The 17,680-nt window shown below is 39.8% G+C and overlaps 1 long non-coding RNA gene across 1 annotated transcript in view; it reads right to left on the reverse strand.

Moving 5' to 3' along the window:
* Positions 1–8,415: 8,415 nt before the first annotated feature.
* The window catches only part of LOC140128984 (uncharacterized), a 33,942-nt gene continuing 24,677 nt past the window's right edge, over positions 8,416–17,680 (reverse strand). The window contains exon 4 of the long non-coding RNA XR_011855228.1: positions 8,416–8,531. This is a non-coding gene — a long non-coding RNA (uncharacterized lncRNA). The remainder of the gene's footprint in view (positions 8,532–17,680) is intronic.

Raw genomic sequence — 17,680 nt, forward strand, 5'->3', positions numbered from 1 at the left:
TCAGCTGTTTAACCCTGTAGACGTTGTGGTCTTTAGGGCATTACCGAGACAATCGACACCCTCCTGCAGGGCACAGAGGTGCGGATCATTGCCATAGTAGCCCTGAGGTTCAAGGACTCCAGAGCTGCCATCAGTAGAAGTCTATTAGGATCTAACTGTGCTGATGTCAGTATTTGCAGAATTAGTATTGCAGTATCTTACAATGAACTAGCGATCAAATTTTGGGGTTACCGTTTTTAGCAACTGATTTTCTACATTGTTTACAAGATATAAATGTGGGGTCACCTTGGAGTAACATGCATTTAAAAATTAACAAAGAAGTAAATATAATAATGATAATGCTCCAGATGTACACACTGGCTTTTAAAGGCTTTTAATTAGAATAGAAAGTACCTACTTAGTGTCAGGATCTAGAGAGTTCTGGCAATATGATAAAACATCCCTCATCATACATGTGAACCCTATTATGTCCAAAAGTAAAAATACATAGATCCAGATCCTGCACTAATTGCAGATACATGTTTAATACACTTCACATACAGCGTAAAGAGTTCATATATATATATAAATATATATCTATATGATGGGAATATTGTATCAAAGTATTCATATACTATACAAAGCAACATAAACTAGTCCTGATTGTACAATTTTATATATTTATAAGGTCAGTAGAAATTTAAAGGATTAAAAAAGGCTTCATCTTTATTAGGTTCCGCTGTAGTAGTGTCCCCATTTCAGCAGATACATTTTATTGTTTGTGTAATGATAAGTTATACAATTTTCCAATATACTTACTGTATCAACTACTTACAGCTTTGAGCACAACTAACCTTCGAAATCGGAGCTAGACATCAAAGCTGCAAAGGAAGAAAAAGATCTAACATAATGGAAGACAGTCCCACGACAATTCAATAAAAAAATATTAGTTAATTAATTAAGAAAGCTCGGGATTTAAATTAGGATGAATAGCTACAAAATTTGTTGACCTTTGGGGTGGAAATTGGAACAGATTTGGACTACAGTTGGTCCCTTACTTAAACATGACCCCTAGTTACAAACGAACCTCTGGATGTTAGTATTTAGCCCTAAGCTACAATAAACAGCCATAACAGTTATCACAGGAATCTGCAATTAAGATTTAGTGTTAATCCCGGTTCTTATCATAGTATCATAGTATATAAGGCTGGAAGGAGACGCAAGTCCATCAAGTCCAACCTTTAAGAATTAAATAAATGTTTTAACCCCATAACCCGTGATATTTTTTCTCTCCAGAAAGGTATCCAGGCCTCTCTTGAACATGTACATAGAGTCCGCCATAACAACCTCCTGCGGCAGAGAGTTCCATAGTCTCACTGCTCTTACAGTAAAGAACCTTTGTCTATGTTGATGGTAAAATCGCCTCTCCTCTAAGCGTAGAGGATGCCCCCTTGTCCTGGTCACAGGCCGAGGTATAAAAAGATCTTTGGAGAGATCCTTGTACTGTCTCCCCTCAGTCGTCTCCCCTCAGTCGTCTTTTTTCTAAACTGAATAATCCCAAATTTTTTAATCTGTCAGTGTATTTTAGTTCCCCCATTCCCCTAATAATCCTGGTTGCTCTCCTCTGCACCCGTTCCAGCTCTACTATATCCTTTTTATACACTGGTGCCCAAAACTGTACACAATATTCCATGTGTGGTCTGACCAGGGATTTGTATAAGGGCAAAACTATGTCTTTATCATGAGAATCTATTCCTCTCTTGATACATCCCATTATTTTATTTGCTTTAGCAGCAGCCGCCTGGCTCTGGTCACTAAAATTAAGTTTACCATCCACCAATACCCCCAAGTCCTTTTCAGCTTCAGTTTTACTAAGTAATTGACCGTTTAGAACATAATTATACTTTTTGTTTCCATGGCCCAAGTGCATAACTTTACATTTATCTACATTAAACCTCATCAACCATTTCTCTGCCCATCCCTCAAGCTTCCACAAATCCCTCTGTAATGCTAAACTATCGACCTCAGTATTTATTACTTTACACAGCTTAGTATCATCTGCAAATATTGAAACTTGACTATGTAAACCCACTACAAGGTCATTAATAAAAATATTAAAAAGAAGTGGCCCCAATACTGACCCCTGTGGCACTCCACTGGTAACATCAACCCAATCTGAGAATGTGCCATTAATGACCACACTCTGTTTTCTATCACTAAGCCAATTACTTACCCAAATACACAGATTTTCTCCTATTCCCAGCAGTCTCATTTTATATACCAACCTTTTATGTGGCACAGTGTCAAATGCCTTTGAAAAGTCCAGATATACAACATCCACAGCGTCCCCCAGATCCAGTCTTGAACTTACCTCCTCGTAGAAACCAATCAGATTAGTCTGACAGGAGCGATCTCTCATAAACCCATGCTGACGCTGGGTTATAAGGTTGTGCACAGTGAGATACTCCAGGATAGCATCTCTAATAAACCCCTCAAATATTTTCCCCACCACAGCAGTTACACTCACGGGTCTGTAGTTTCCAGGATCACTATTTGATCCTTTTTTGTATATTGGTACCACATTTGCTATGCGCCAGTCCTGTGGAACATAACCAGTCCTCAGTGAATCTTCAAATATTAAAAATAACGGTTTGTCTATCACCGTACATAATTCATGCAGAACCCGGGGGTGTATGCCATCTGGCCCAGGTGATTTATCTATCTTAGTGGTTGCGAGGCGGCGCCGTACCTCTTCCTGGGTTAAACTGTTGACATTATAAAAAGAATTAACATTATTCCTCATTGTGTCTTCCACCAGGGGATTTTCCTGGGTAAAGACAGTTGAGAAGGCGACATTCAGTAGATTGGCCCTTTCCTCATCTCCTTCCACCATGACCCCCATGTTATTTCTAAGGGGACCCACACTCTCTGTTTTTAGTTTCTTATCATTTATATACTTGAAAAATAATTTGGGATTATTTTTGCTCTCCCTGGCAATATTTCTCTCAGTCTCTATTTTTGCGGCCTTTATCTGCTTTTTACAGGATTTATTTTTCTCTCTATAATCCTCTAATGCCTCATCGCTACCTTCACGTTTTAGCACCTTAAACGCTTTATCTTTCTCGCTTATTGCTTTCCTTACAAGACTAGTTAGCCACATAGGGTTTTTCTTGTTCCTTTTATGCTTTTTCCCATATGACAATCCAACATTTTTAAAATCCAATTGTCACACAGAACAAAAATTTTTTTACTGGAGTTATAATTATAAAATAAACTTACATACAAATTTAACTTAAAAACAAACCTGCAGAACCCATCTTGGACGTAACCTGGGGACTGCCTGTACTGTTTTCTTGGGTAGGCAGGATTGGTTTATAGTTTTTAACCACTTAGTGATGCGTCCGTAAAAGGCTCTAGTGACCAGGCATTTTTAGAGAATTTTCATGAGGGCAGGTTAAAGGACCATGACTTTTTTATTTTTATTTTTTGTGCGCTACCTTACAATTTTATGTGGTGTTTTTTTTCCGGAACACACAGAGCTAGTTAAAAAGGTAGTTAACCATTTTTTTTTGGGGGGGGGGGTTAAAAGTGGGGAAAAAGGCTTTTTTGTAATTTAATATCACATCTCCCTTCCCCCATAGGGTCTCCCGGTGCCTCTGACACCTGGAGACCGGGTCCTGCTAGCATGGAAACAGTTAAAAACCTGTAGCGACGTCTATAGACGTCTGCAGATTTCGGACCTATGCCCGCTGACATCTAAAGTCAGTGGACAAGCAGAGAGGAGTTAATTGTGTTTGCCTTGATCTAAATTGTGTTTTGTTTTGAATTCTCTTTTTTTTTAATTATTCATTAGGGTTGGTGACATTTAAGTTACAATGGTACCTAATGTAGATGGAGACTTCTTTTTAGGGATGAGGGGTACATAAGGGTAGGTGCAACATGTTTTAGCTGCGATTTGTAGTAAAAACACCTGGGCAGCACAGTGAATCCTCTGGGCAGCAAGGTGGCTCAGTAGTTAGCACTGCAGCCTTGCAGCGTTGGGGTCCATGGCAGGGACGGCTGAGGTAAGTAAATGTTTATTTTTTTTTTAACTAGCCCCCTTCCAGCCATCAATGTTTTTTTTAATGCTCTCAGACAACCCCTTTAACATTTTTGTGTTTTTTACTTTATAAGTCCCCCATGAGGTCATAAAAGAGCCCTGGGGACATTTTCACAGTTTTTTTTAAGTTTTACATTTTTTTTCTTTTCCAAGTTTTGCCCCTGTAACTGGGGCATCCATAAGACGTGCTCCTCCTCCCGTGGCTTAGGAGGAGCAGTAGAACACTGCAGCAATGTTTTTAGACGTAATTAGGAGGGCAGAGGCGATTTAAATATTTACAGATAATAATGTGTTGTACAGCAAATTACAACTACTCTGCATAGATGGTCAATATACATACAGTATAGTGAGAAGAATAGTATATTAAAGTGTCATTACTCACTAGTCTTATCCAGCACGTATAGGCCCTGACTATTATTCTGCACATGGGGCAAAGCACTGTAATACAATTCTCATCCTAAATATATGGACACCATACAAAAACTGTGATCTACTATGAACCTGCATATATTACACAGAGCAGGTTATGGCTCAGAAATTCGGCAATATGTGTACATTTTTGAATTATACTTTGATGGTGGTGAGGGGCACATAATTATTATACAACCCAGGGCCTGCGGCAGTCTTCATCTGCCCCTGACGCGCACTGACAGAGAAAGACTCCTAAATAGAGGATTTCCCTCCATTATCTCAGATGTCCTTGAATAATATTTTTTTTAGTAGAAGTAAAAGTCAAATATATTGTTGTTTGTATATCTAACCACGCAGAACCTACAAGATGGTCCCTATACCCTTAGTATATAGTGCCAGTTCTGAATATCTGGACATTTTGGTCATTTTGGCTCTTCTTACTGGCCATAAGATGTTAGACTCTTTCATTTAAAAAATCATTAATTTGCTACAATACATTCACACATCAGCGTAAGGCCCCATTCACACTGCCATTGGGGGATGTATATACAGCTGAAAGCTTGCAGCCATATATACGGCCCCATAGATTGTTATAGGCACCGGGCGGCAAGTAAAACATGTTCTATTTGTCCCCATTAATACGGCCATGTGCCGTGCATTCCTATGGAGAGAGGAAGGGTGAGCAGTGCGTTCCTGTTGGCCAGGGGAGCCTGAGGTAGTGTGAATGTAGCCCCATACTTTAGTCATTCCAGTAACTATAATTACAAACAGGATTCATAATTCTGTATGTTTGAAGAGATGCAGACAACAGATAAATTATGTTTCCTCAGATTTAATGTGTGTTAACAATGAAATTTGCAAACAGAAAGAACAAACTCGACGTCATTATTAACATTCAAACACACACTAATATTGTTACCCAATTAACTCTGCCACACGCATCTAAATCTGAAACCAGTGACAAGATACGATGAATAAAAGGCAAATATCTTTAATAACAGTTCATCTGATTCCAATGATAATAGACATAAAATGTAAGGCAGTAGTTGCTTTCACACGGCCGTATACTCGCCCCTCCCCTCTCTATAGAGAATCATGGTGCCCGGCCATAAACCTGGGATACGTTCTATATCTGTTTCCTGTGTACTGTACGGTACAGTGGCACATGTGTGGGCGCACCGTACCATGGCAGGACGTCATAGATAGTTATTACATATGTAGCAATACCATATTTTAAGAAATACTATAGCTAGCATAAGCTTTAAGAAGATGCAAGTTGCTAAAATACAGGAAACCTTGGTTCTCCTTCTACTACACTTAGTTTACACACCGTTCTCTAGCAAAAGCATTTATCAACTTACCAATCCATTGATATTGTTAAATTACAAGCATGGCCGCCATTTTGTTGCTTTAGGCAGATGAGAAAATGTATGCAACCCCCATAAATCAATAAATGATACCCTCATTGGTATCAATTCATGGGCATAACAGATTATTCTACCGCTATGTATTCCTCCTATATATTTCAGTGTTCTACAGAAAATACAGATTTATAAGGCACATGGACAAGAGTCTGAAGATCCAGGTCACCACTTTTTCTGTAATTTTATCATTTAGCAAATGAGCCTCTCTGTGTCAGGGGCGCTGCCATGTCTTTATGGGCACCAATTTTTTAACTGTTGTAAAAAGTGACTTTGTGACCTACCATGAATCTCATTTGTATCTTTTTTTTATCAAAATGGCTGGTCAGCATAAAACAGGTAAAGCTATAAAATGTAATTTTTAAAAAAATGTTGGTTGATTTGGGAGCTGTTCAACTCCCTTATTGATAACTTGAAAACCCATCCTAAACTGTTAAGCAGATCTGTGTAACAAATCTGTGTAATAAGATAAATGTGCAACGGTAAGTGTATGAATATGGGAGTATACAAATATGTATATTTTCTGAGGGAGGGCCCATTCAAAGGTCTGCTATGGAGCCCTGATTCTTGTAGTTACGCCCCTGAGCAGCATTTTCCTTTTTTAACTGCCTAGGTTTAAACTAAAGCTATTTTTATAAGATGTACCCTATTTTAGGACTATAAGATGCACTTTGTAGAAAGAAAACATCTTGCTAAAAAGTGCCTGCGTCTTATAGACCGAAGGTCAGGAGAATCCAGCACTGCCAGACCCTCCTGACTGCTGTAATGGAGGTAGGGTGATGCCCTGATATAGAGCTGCACCCAATCTCCCAGAGAGGAGAGCCTCTGTACTGTTCTCTCCCTCTGCCTACAGGTACAGGACCAGCGGTGATGTGAGAGTCATGTGACAGATCACATGCTTCTTACATCACCACAGGTCTGATACTGCCATGCTGCGCTGGGGCAGGGTAAGAAGAAGGAGAATTGGGGAAGTATGTGTGTGTATGTGTGTGGGGGTGTCTGAGTGTGTATCTGGATGGGTGATTCAGAGCTGAGTGTATATCTGGATGGATGATGCAGGGCTGCATGTGTATCTGGATGGATGATGTAGAACTGAGTGTGTTTTTGGATGGATGATGCAGAGCTGTGTGTGTATCTGGATGATGCAGGGCTGTGTGTAACTATGGATGATACAGAGTTGTGTGTGTAAATATGGATGATGCAGGGGTGAGTGTGTATCTGGATGGATGATGCAGAGCTGAGTGTGTATCTGGATGGATGATACAGGGCTGAGTGTGTAACTATAGATGATGCAGAGCTGGGTGTGTAACTATGGATGATGCAGAGCTGTGTGTATATCTGGATGGATGATGCAGAGCTGTGTGTTTATCTGGATGGATGATGCAGAGCTGTGTGTGTATCTGGATAGATGATGCAGAGCTGTGTGTGTACCTGGATGGATGATGCAGAGCTGTGTGTGTAACTATGGATGATGCAGAGCTGTGTGTGTATCTGAATAGATGATGCAGATCTGTGTGTGTATCTGAATGGATTATGCAGAGCTGTGTGTGTATCTGAATGGATGATGCAGAGCTGTGTGTGTATCTGGATGGATGATGCAGAGCTGTGTGTGTATCTGGATGGATGATACAGAGCTGTGTGTGTATCTGAATGGATGATGCAGAGCTGTGTATATCTGGATGGATGATGCAGAGCTGTGTGTGTATCTGGATGGATGATGCAGGCCTGTGTGTGTATCTGGATGGATGATGCAGAGCTGTGTGTGTAACTATGGATGATGCAGAGCTGAGTGTGTAACTATGGATGATGAAGATCTGAGTTTGTAACTATGGATGATGCAGTGTTGTGTGTGTGTAACTATGGATGATGCAGAGCTGTGTGTGTATCTGTATGTCTGTGTGCGCTGTGCTTTAGTGCGACCAACGGCGATATTTTAATTGGTGTCAAATATATTTTTCCTTTTTTTGGAAGCCTAAATCTGGGGAGCGTCCTATAGTAAGAAACGTCTAATAGTCCAAAAAATATGGTAAAAGATCTAAGCAGTTTTTACGTGTTTTACATTTTAGCCCATATTATAACTATAATTATTTTGTACTGCTCTCTCATTAGTCTCTCTAATTGACTATACAGTAATTGAGATAATCTTTTTATGTGACCTAATAACAAGTGAAGGGCTGTCAGCTATTAAAGTAGAACCTGGAAAGTTTAATGAATTCCCCAACATTAATAATAAATGTTATTCAAGCTGCGTCCATGACCATCCACATACTGGCGCTTCTCATAAAACAGCCAGCACTTTAGGTAAGTATACCAGTGCTCCGTGTTAGTCCATAATGTCAATAAGGCACAGCAGAAAGATCCATTAATGCTTAATGGTACACAATTCAAGTGCAGCAGATGTGGAAGTACTGCTTTGATTTTGCATTTCTACACTTGGTTTCACATGGAGAAGTTTATTTTTCAGAAAAGAACGTTACAAACAAAACCCTGACATGTGTAGCTTTAGCGGTGTCAGTCGCCCTTACTAATTCATCTGGTGTCTTCGGATGGATAACAGGCTGCTGAGCAAGATAATGCTTCCTGCATGGACCAAGATAATGGCTCTTGTCTATCCAGTGCCCCTGGGAAAAATGATATGAAAATCATGTGTGAAGCATTTCTTTCATCCTAATTACAACAATAACGGAAGTCTTATGCTGTTTGTAGCAGTCTGTTATATGCATTGCATCAAATTTTTTTTTCATTTTGCAATTCTTATACAGACGGTCCTTTACTTAAGGACTCCTGACTTACAGACGACCCCTAGTTACAGACGGCCCCCTCTACCCATTGTGACCTCTGTTGAAGCTCTCTGAATGCTTTACTATAGTCCCAGACTGTAATGATCAGCTGTAAGGTGTCTGTAATGAAGCTTTATTGATAATTAGAGATGAGCGAGCACTAAAATGCTCGGGTGCTCGTTATTCGAGACGAACTTTTCCAGATGCTCGAGTGCTCGTCTCGAATAACGAGCCCCATTGAAGTCAATGGGAGACCCGAGCATTTTTTTAATAAAACTGAACAGTAAAAGAACAGTGCAAAAAAAAAAATTCCAGATGTTTGCAGATGTTTTACTTGTAAGAACACATTGAAATAACACTATTCTTCACTTTGCAGGTGTTCGCGCGTGTCTCCCGCTAAGTTAGGAGATGTGCACGAACATCTGGAATGTGAAGAATAGTGTTCTTTCAATGTGTTCTGCACTTAAATGCTCCTGTGTTCACTGTTTTTAATGTTTTAATTCTATTCTTCACATTGCAGGTGTGCGCGCGTGTCTCCCGATAGGTTCGGAGATACGCGCGCACAGCTGCAAAGTGAAGAATAGAATTAAAACATTAAAAACAGTGAATACAGGACCATTTAAGTGCAGAACACATTGAAAGAACACTATTCTTCACATTCCAGATGTTCGTGCACATCTCCTAACTTAGCGGGAGATACGCGCGAACACCTGGAAAGTGAAGAATAGTGTTATTTCAATGTGTTCTTACAAGTAAAACATCTGCAAACATGTGTAATATTTTTTTTTTACAATAAAAATACTTTTATTCTATTTATTTTATTAATTTACTGCTCGATCTCGAGCCGGCGAGATACTCGTCCGAGTAACTAGCCGGTCCGAGTATGCTAATACTCGACCGAGCAGTATACTCAGACGAGTATACTCGCTCATCTCTATTGATAATCCTTGGTCCCATCACAGCAAAAAAATTTGAAAATCCAATTGTCACTGGGACAAAAGAACATTTTTGTCGGGGATAGAATTATAAATTATACAGTTCCGACTTACACACAAATTCAACTTACGAAAAAACGTAAGGAACCTATCTTAACCTGGGGTCTGCCTGTATATTACTATTGAATCTGGACTGGCAGAAGACATTTTATAGTAGTATTCTATCCTTGGCTGACTGGGGGACTGGTGAAAGTGAAATTATGTATAACCTGACATTGAGGACCATTTAACCTTTTAATAGGCTCTATTCTACTAATGCAGACAGATTCTCAAGCAGTTATTTCCATTAGTTCCAGCACCTAATATGGCTCTCTACTGTAAAATGGGTTGTCCTGTGTTGGAGAAGATGCCCTGGCACTGCCCAGCTGATTGCTCAGTAACGGTGGGGGCTAGAGAAATATTCTAAAAGCTTAAAATTAATGTATTTTAGCCTATTAAAGGATGCAAAACACTTTCACTACTCATACATGTGGTGAGGAACATACTTTGCTGTTAAGATGTATCAGCAGATATGTAATTTCTTCTTCCTGGCGCTAAGTATTTTGAGTGTGATCAAGATTGTTAAAATCAGGTTTGACTCCAGATTTAAGTAGGCTCATGGGCAAAAGAGCCGTAGTGGGCCCCTTTGCAGTGAAATCACATGGCTATATTAAAAATGTAGAACTAAAGACATATAGGATTGATTGCCTCCTTAAGTTAAAAAAGACAGGGAGTGTCAGTAGTCCTATGCAAATAAAGAAAGGAGGTCAGGATGTAACAAGCCAATGTAAAATTTGGGACTTTTGGGTACTGCAGTCCTGTGTAACGTGTGAACAGGGTTTCTGAATCCCATGGCCCTATATGCAGAAATGCTGCGGCAAGCTCCCCTATATTTTATTCACACAGGATTTATGTTTGTGTAACAACAATCTTATAGACATTGGTGCCCCACAGGCACTGCTCCCTCCATTAATAATATGGGCAGTTTCTAGAGACATCACCCAGATGCCCCCAATGAATATGAAACAGTGCTCCTCAATTAATGGTGAATCCTCTTCAGATGGTGCAGCCTCTCAAGACGCACACACTGTGTAGTGGTAAGCGAAGCATACATAGATACAGGAGCAGTAACTGTGCAGTGCTGCATCTCTGTCATAAGCAATTTTACCTATTCCTTAAATACATAGGTATAATTGTGTATTTAAGGGCAGCTTTAGGTAGCCAGATAACCAGCAAAAAGCAGGTTTTTTGGACAACATTTTTTCCCAGCAGCCGAGGGCCCTAACACTTGCCTAGGTATGCCAGGTGCTGGCCCTGGCCCTGGTTACAGTGTTGTAATAACTGAACTGCAATTCAATATGGAGGCCTCTTAAAAAGTTTGTGCAGCTGTAGACATTGACAGATGAACATAGGTAGATCACACTGTGCACCTACAGAACAGCTTCTCTTACATTGCCTGCTGCTGATTGGACAATGTCAGAGAAGATACCCCTACCTCCACTCCAGATCTTCCTCTCTGACAAGAGGATTACTATCGTAAAATACTGGGACTGATATCTCAGTAACCGTTTGAGCTATAAAAAATTCTTAGTATGATAATTATCACGTGTGAGGAAGTGAAATGTCTCTTCTTTGACTACTTAATGATGTAGGACAAAATAGATTGTCCTAATTATTGGGACGTTGCTACATTTGGGCGATCTATTTCCACAGCAAGAGACTGGCTGTTACATACTGCCTGGTGCCTGCTGCATCTGCCTGACAGGGAGATCTCTTAACTGCCATGATCAAGCACGATTATGGCAGCCAAGGAAACAGACAGAGGAAACAGGATTTCCTCTGTCACTCCACTGGCCTCCCGCAATGCGATCACAGGGTGCTGGGAGGTTTCCATGGCAGATGTAGGTCTGATGAAGCCCTTTGTGTCTGCCATGTATGGTGACCTATTAGGCCCGGTCCAAGACTGGGTCTAATAGGCAGACTGTCAGTTAAACTCTGAGATATACAATACATTGCAGTTCAGAAGTAGAGATCAAGGTATCCCCAGTGTAAATCTCATAGTGGGACAGTAAAAAAAAAAGTTTAAAAAAATTCAGCACAAAAATCAACCATTTTCCTATATATAATTATATTATGAAAATAAAACCACCCCACACACAAAATTGGTATTGTCAACCTTTGCTAATTAATTTGTCCATCATGTGAAGGACATAAAAAATTTAAATAAAAACTAATTAAAAATTGCAATTTCAGTGCTTCCTACCTCCCAAAAATACATAATAGAAAGCTTTCAAAAAGCCAGATGTACCATTTAACCGGTTAAGGACCGGGCCCTTTCCCGTTTTTAAATTTCCATTTTTCACTCCCCACCTTCAAAAATCTATAACTTTTTTATTTTTACACATAAAAAGCTATGTGTCGGCTCGTTTTTTGCGTAACAAATTGCACTTCATAGTGATCACATTGAATATTCCATGCCATGTACTGGGAAGCGGGAAGAAAATTCCAAATGCAGTGAAAATGATGAAAAAACGCATTTGTGTCGTATTCTTGTGGGCTTGGATATTACGGCTTTCACTTCACGCCACAAATGACGCATCTAATTTATTCTTTGGGTCAGTACGATTACAGGGATACCAAATTTGTATAGGTTTTATAATGTTTTCATACATTTACAAAAATTAAAACCTCATGAACAAAATTTTTTTTTTTGCCGTCTTCTTGTGCTTATAACTTTTCCATACTTTGGTGTATGGAGTTGAGGGTGGTGTCATCTTTTGCGACTTTTGATGATGTTTTCAATGATATTATTTTTAGGACTGTACGACCTTTTGATCACTTTTTATAGAATTTTTTTTTTTTTAAAGCAAAAAAGAGCAACATTTTTGACTTTGGATGCGATTTTCCGTTACGGGGTTAAACGCAGTGAAAAACCGTTATTATATTTTGATAGATCAGGCATTTTCGGATGCGGCGATATCTAATGTGTTTATGATTTTTACTGTTTATTTATATTTATATCAGTTCTAGGGAAAGGGGGGTGATTTGAATTTTTAGGTTTTTTAATTATAATTTTTTTTTTAACTTTTTTTTATTTTTATTTTTACTATTTTTCAGACTCCCTAGGGTACTTTAACCCTAGGTTGTCTGATCGATCCTACCATATACTGCCATACTACTGATAGCACATTGTAATGAATGGGTTAACCCGAAATAGCTTCGGGTCTTCGTGAGACCCGAAGCTACCATGAAGACGGATCGCCGCTCCCCGATGACGTCACGGGGAGCGGCGATCCTCGGATGGGCGCCGCCATCTTTTTGAAGCCGCCGGCAGCTTTGCCGGCGGCGATCAGCAAGAAAACACTCGCGATCGGTGCTGGCACCAATCACGGGTGTTACCGGTAAGCCTTTGCTGCAATATGCAGCAGAGACTTACCGGCTATGGAGAGGGCTCGGCCCGCGAGCCCTCTCCAAGCATCGGAACGCGACCACCGCCGTGAATACACGGCGGGCGGTCGCGAACCGGTTAATTGTACCTATTTAACCTTTACCTTAACCTACATAATACTTACTAACCTACATAATAATGTTATTATGTTTATTATACTATACAGTGTACTGTACTGTGTAAAAAGGTTTAATTAAAAAACAAGTGGCAGATGTTTGATTCTGTGCAACTGCAGGAAAGAGTTGAATCATTATGCAAATTTTACCATAAAAATCAACCCTTTATAAAATACAAATCTTAACACAAAAAACAAGCCCTCATATGCCCATGTCAGACAAAAAATGAAAAAGTCATGGGGCACATTTACTAAGACAAGCGCAAACTGCACCCATGTGCAGTTTGCCTGTGTATAGTGCAGATGGCGCCAGATTCAGGATTTTTGGTGCACGTTCTTCATGAATCTGGTTCCCTCTGCACTTACCGACAGAGTGGACCACTTTTTTTTTGGTGCACCTTTAATATGGGGTGTGCAACACAATTCTCTGGGACTTTCCATGTTAAATCTGGCGCATGGTCCATCTGAGAATGGAACGCCCCCTTCAATGCAGAAATTTCTGTTGCATGAAGAATAAAGTGCAGCCGCACCACAAAATAGTCCTAATGCGACACAAATGTGATGCAGATACTTCTTAAATACCAGTGTAAGCATTTTGCACTACAACATATATGCAAATGAATGAATATGCTAATTCAAACAGAAAACTGGTGCACGGAGCTTAGTAAATGTGCCCCTATGTGTTTTAAAATTTGAACTGGGAAAAACAAAAAAAAGCGCTGTGTCCTGAAGGCCATATTATGGTGTTAAGAGGCAGCCACATTGTAGTTCAATTATTGCAACTTTGTAAAATATTTAGCCCTGGGAAGAAATAATGACATAGGAATGGCTGCTGACATATCTCAAGTACGGGTACATTCACACGCGGTATGCCCGCCGTGTCGGCAGAGAGGAGATGGTGGTGGCCCCTCCTCCCTCCAAAGAAAACAGCGGCGCACGGCCGCACACTCACAGAAAGATAGAAAATGCTCTATCTTTTTGCCCTGTGCGGACCGGATCGGCACCGCCGCCATCTATGGGGACGTACATGCGGCCGCAAATGGCAATGTGAATGAACCCTACAGCTGTATTTACAATCAGGACACTTATGTGATTCAACTGTAACTTTCACAAAACTACGGCTCATTAACACATAGTCAACAGTGCACTGAATTCACTGCAGACTGTTTTACATTGGATTCAGTAATAGCACAAATATTCACCTATAATGAGTCACTAAGGAAGACTCATTTCAGCTCTGGCTTGTACTATTCTACTGTTTACCAGCATTGTAAAGCAAATTACTTAACAAATTAATATTACTTATATGTAAAATAATATTAATGTGATCTTGTTTGCATATAGAAGATCAAGGTCATTGTTGATGAAGCACTACTGTCACAAATTTGTTATATAGATTGTCATAATTTTTACCGTGAGATTTTTATTTGCATACATTTGCATAATTGGATGTACCACTTTTGAGAAGAAAAGAGGTTGTCTGTAATTGACAAATTTTTGGCAGGAGCAAGGGGTGTTATAAACCAACCAAGGGACTTATATGAACCTCTTTTCTTGCCTCCAGTCCAACACTGCGGCTCCTGTCACTCCCATTCTCTTGGTTTTATATGTAAAAATGCTGCAGTGATGAGAAAGTGTAAAGGTATAAGATCATTTTTTGTTATAGCACCCCCTGCTGTGGCCCAGCAATTTGTTATAAACCTCTCATAAGCGATTTCTCAGCAACTATAAGAACGACCAGAAACTGCCATTCAGACACGAAACCGCTGCGTTCCTTTCTCCTCACATTTCTTTCATAGCTCCATCCACTATGTAGAGAAGATATAAACGAACATAGCGTAGACGGTTTCAAATAATCTACTCACATAAAAAGATAAAAATGCGAATATCTGTTACTTCACGAGTAACCCAGTCATCGCCTAACCCAGGGTTTTCGCCTTACAGCTTCTTCTGGGGCATGCTCCGAAAGAAGCTGTAAGGCGAAACCCTGGGTCGGGCGATGACTGCCGTCCTCGTTGAGTAACAGATTTTAATATCTTTTTATGTGAGTAGGTTGGAATTTAAACAATTTTAACAATGCACTCCAGGTCCATGTTATAAAGTAGCCTTCTTGGCCAAAATTGTCAACCCCCAGTGATGTCATCGGAGGCACTGATCAGTTGCCCATGCCTCTCAATAATGAACCACTAAAACAGGCTGCCAAAGGCACTGACTGCAGCTGTTAGCCTTTTCAGTGCCGCAGTTGAATGCCATATTGCTTGCCACCATGGAAGATGAAATCATTGAATATCTGTTGCTATGATAGGCAGAAAAGGGTCACATACATAAATTGACAATATGTTGCAATACAGTTGTGTATCAGTATATTGTATAAGGGAACAGAATCTCTACAGTATGTTTCAAACATCCTAAGGGGCCCATGTACATTTGTTCATTAGATTTATTGCATTCAGATTTTTGTCCCAGCTTCTCAGTAAATAGCATGAAACATTCATGGTCCTACTAGGAAGTACAATTTGTCTCACAGAAAACAAGACAGCATACTGTACATCTCTGTAAATGGAAAATTCAAAAACCTCTGGTGTTTGGGCCAGAAAAAAAAATAAGAAAAAAGAAAATGGTTAAACGTTATTTTCACGTATCTACAGATATGTTCGGCTGACCTCAAATCTTTTCTTTGGCTGAGATGCTTCATGACATTCACAGCATTCAACACTCTTGTGTTGTCTTGGTTGTGTGTTTAGGACAATTGTCTTGTACAATGGTCAACCTTCAGCCCAGGTCACTCTGGATCAGGTTTTCATCATGCATATCTCTCAACTCTCTCCTTTAGATTTTTGTCAACCCCAGGCAGTCTTTTTGTCCCAGATACTGAATAATAACCCCCCAAATAGTTGCCATAATTTACTACAGGGATGGTAGCGTGCAGGTGATGAGCAGTGTTTGGTTTCCTCAATATTTCAAACTTAGAATTGATAATATAAATTTCGATCTGGGTTTATAATCTAAGTTCTCTGAGAAATCTTAGGCTTTCAAGTGTCTTTTAGCAAGGAAATGCTTCCTCCTGACCACTGTGCCATAAAGCTTTGATTAGTTGAGTGCTTTGGTCATGATTGACCATCTGCACTCAGGTTGTTCTTTGCACAGTCACCATTGTGACCATTGTGTTTCTAGTCATCCCACCTACCAATGCCCTTCTTTCCTAATTATTTGTTTGGTTTGGTGACCAGCCAGCTCTTAGAAGAGTCCAGGCTATTTCAAACTTTACCCATTTAAGAATTTTGAGGCCACACGGCTCTCTGCTTCAGTTCTGCAAATTTATTTGTACCCATCTCCAGATCTATGCCTTAACACAGTTCCATCTCTGAACGTAACTGGAAGTTTGTTCCCCCTTGTAGTTTCCTGAGTTTCCTCCCTGGATTTCCTCCCAAGGTTTCCTCCATGGAAGGACAGGGCTCTATCTTTCCAAATCATGTCCACTAAGCTAAATTTATTGCTGGCAAATAATCTAGAGAAAGAAAAACCCCAGAGATTAATTTCTAGTGTCTAGTGTCAAATTTCTAAAATTGTGCTTTTACATTTTTCATTATGGGGTACTGAAAGCAGATTGATTGGAAAAAAAAAGTTAAAATTCAATTTATTTTTGCACAAAGTGAGTGCTGAAGCACTTTCCCAAGCTATGTGAACTCTCTCCTAAACTCTCCTTACCAACCCATAACGTAATCAGTGCAGGAGAGAAAACTAATTATCATCATTAGATCCAGCTTCCTCTTATGGTGAAAACATGTGAAAAACACAACCCTGTCCGTCCTTCAGTTAAGAGATCACAGGAGCAGTACATGAAAGGCTGACCTTTGTGAGCCATGTGACCGTTCTCATCAGGACTAGCAGAGCTCAAATGAAAGTAGTAAAGTATGTGACATTGGTGTGCATTTCACTCAAGTGTATATCTTTGGCATTGATGCCTCCAAACATTTCTTGTAGCGTTCTATAAGCTAATGGCACTGGTACGTAGATGGCATTTTCCCCACTTTTTCTCCATTTGCAGTTTGTTTAAGCTCTTGAATGTTTTCGGGGTTCTTTGTCCCAATGGCAGGCCAGGAATAATAGCTGGCCATTGTACTACAGTCCATTTTGTCAACCATTCGTTTGTGCATTTGGATGTGTGGTTTGGTTCATTGTCTTGCTGTTAGACCCATGATCTTTGACTTAAACCAAGTTTTCTTACACTAGTTTTATGATTCTCTCCAGTACCTAACGCAGCAAAGCAACCCCACCGCATTATTAATCCTCCATCATGCTAAACCATTGTTAGGGTCATTATACACTTCAAGGTGCCGTCTGTAAACAAACTGCTTTACATTGCTTTATCTTTGTTTCATTTGTCAACTGAACATTTTACCAAAAGGACTTTGACTTGTCATGGTTCTCTTTGGAAAAGATCAGTTGTTCC

Source organism: Engystomops pustulosus, chromosome 4 (assembly GCF_040894005.1).
Source record: "Engystomops pustulosus chromosome 4, aEngPut4.maternal, whole genome shotgun sequence".
Taxonomy (NCBI): domain Eukaryota; kingdom Metazoa; phylum Chordata; class Amphibia; order Anura; family Leptodactylidae; genus Engystomops; species Engystomops pustulosus.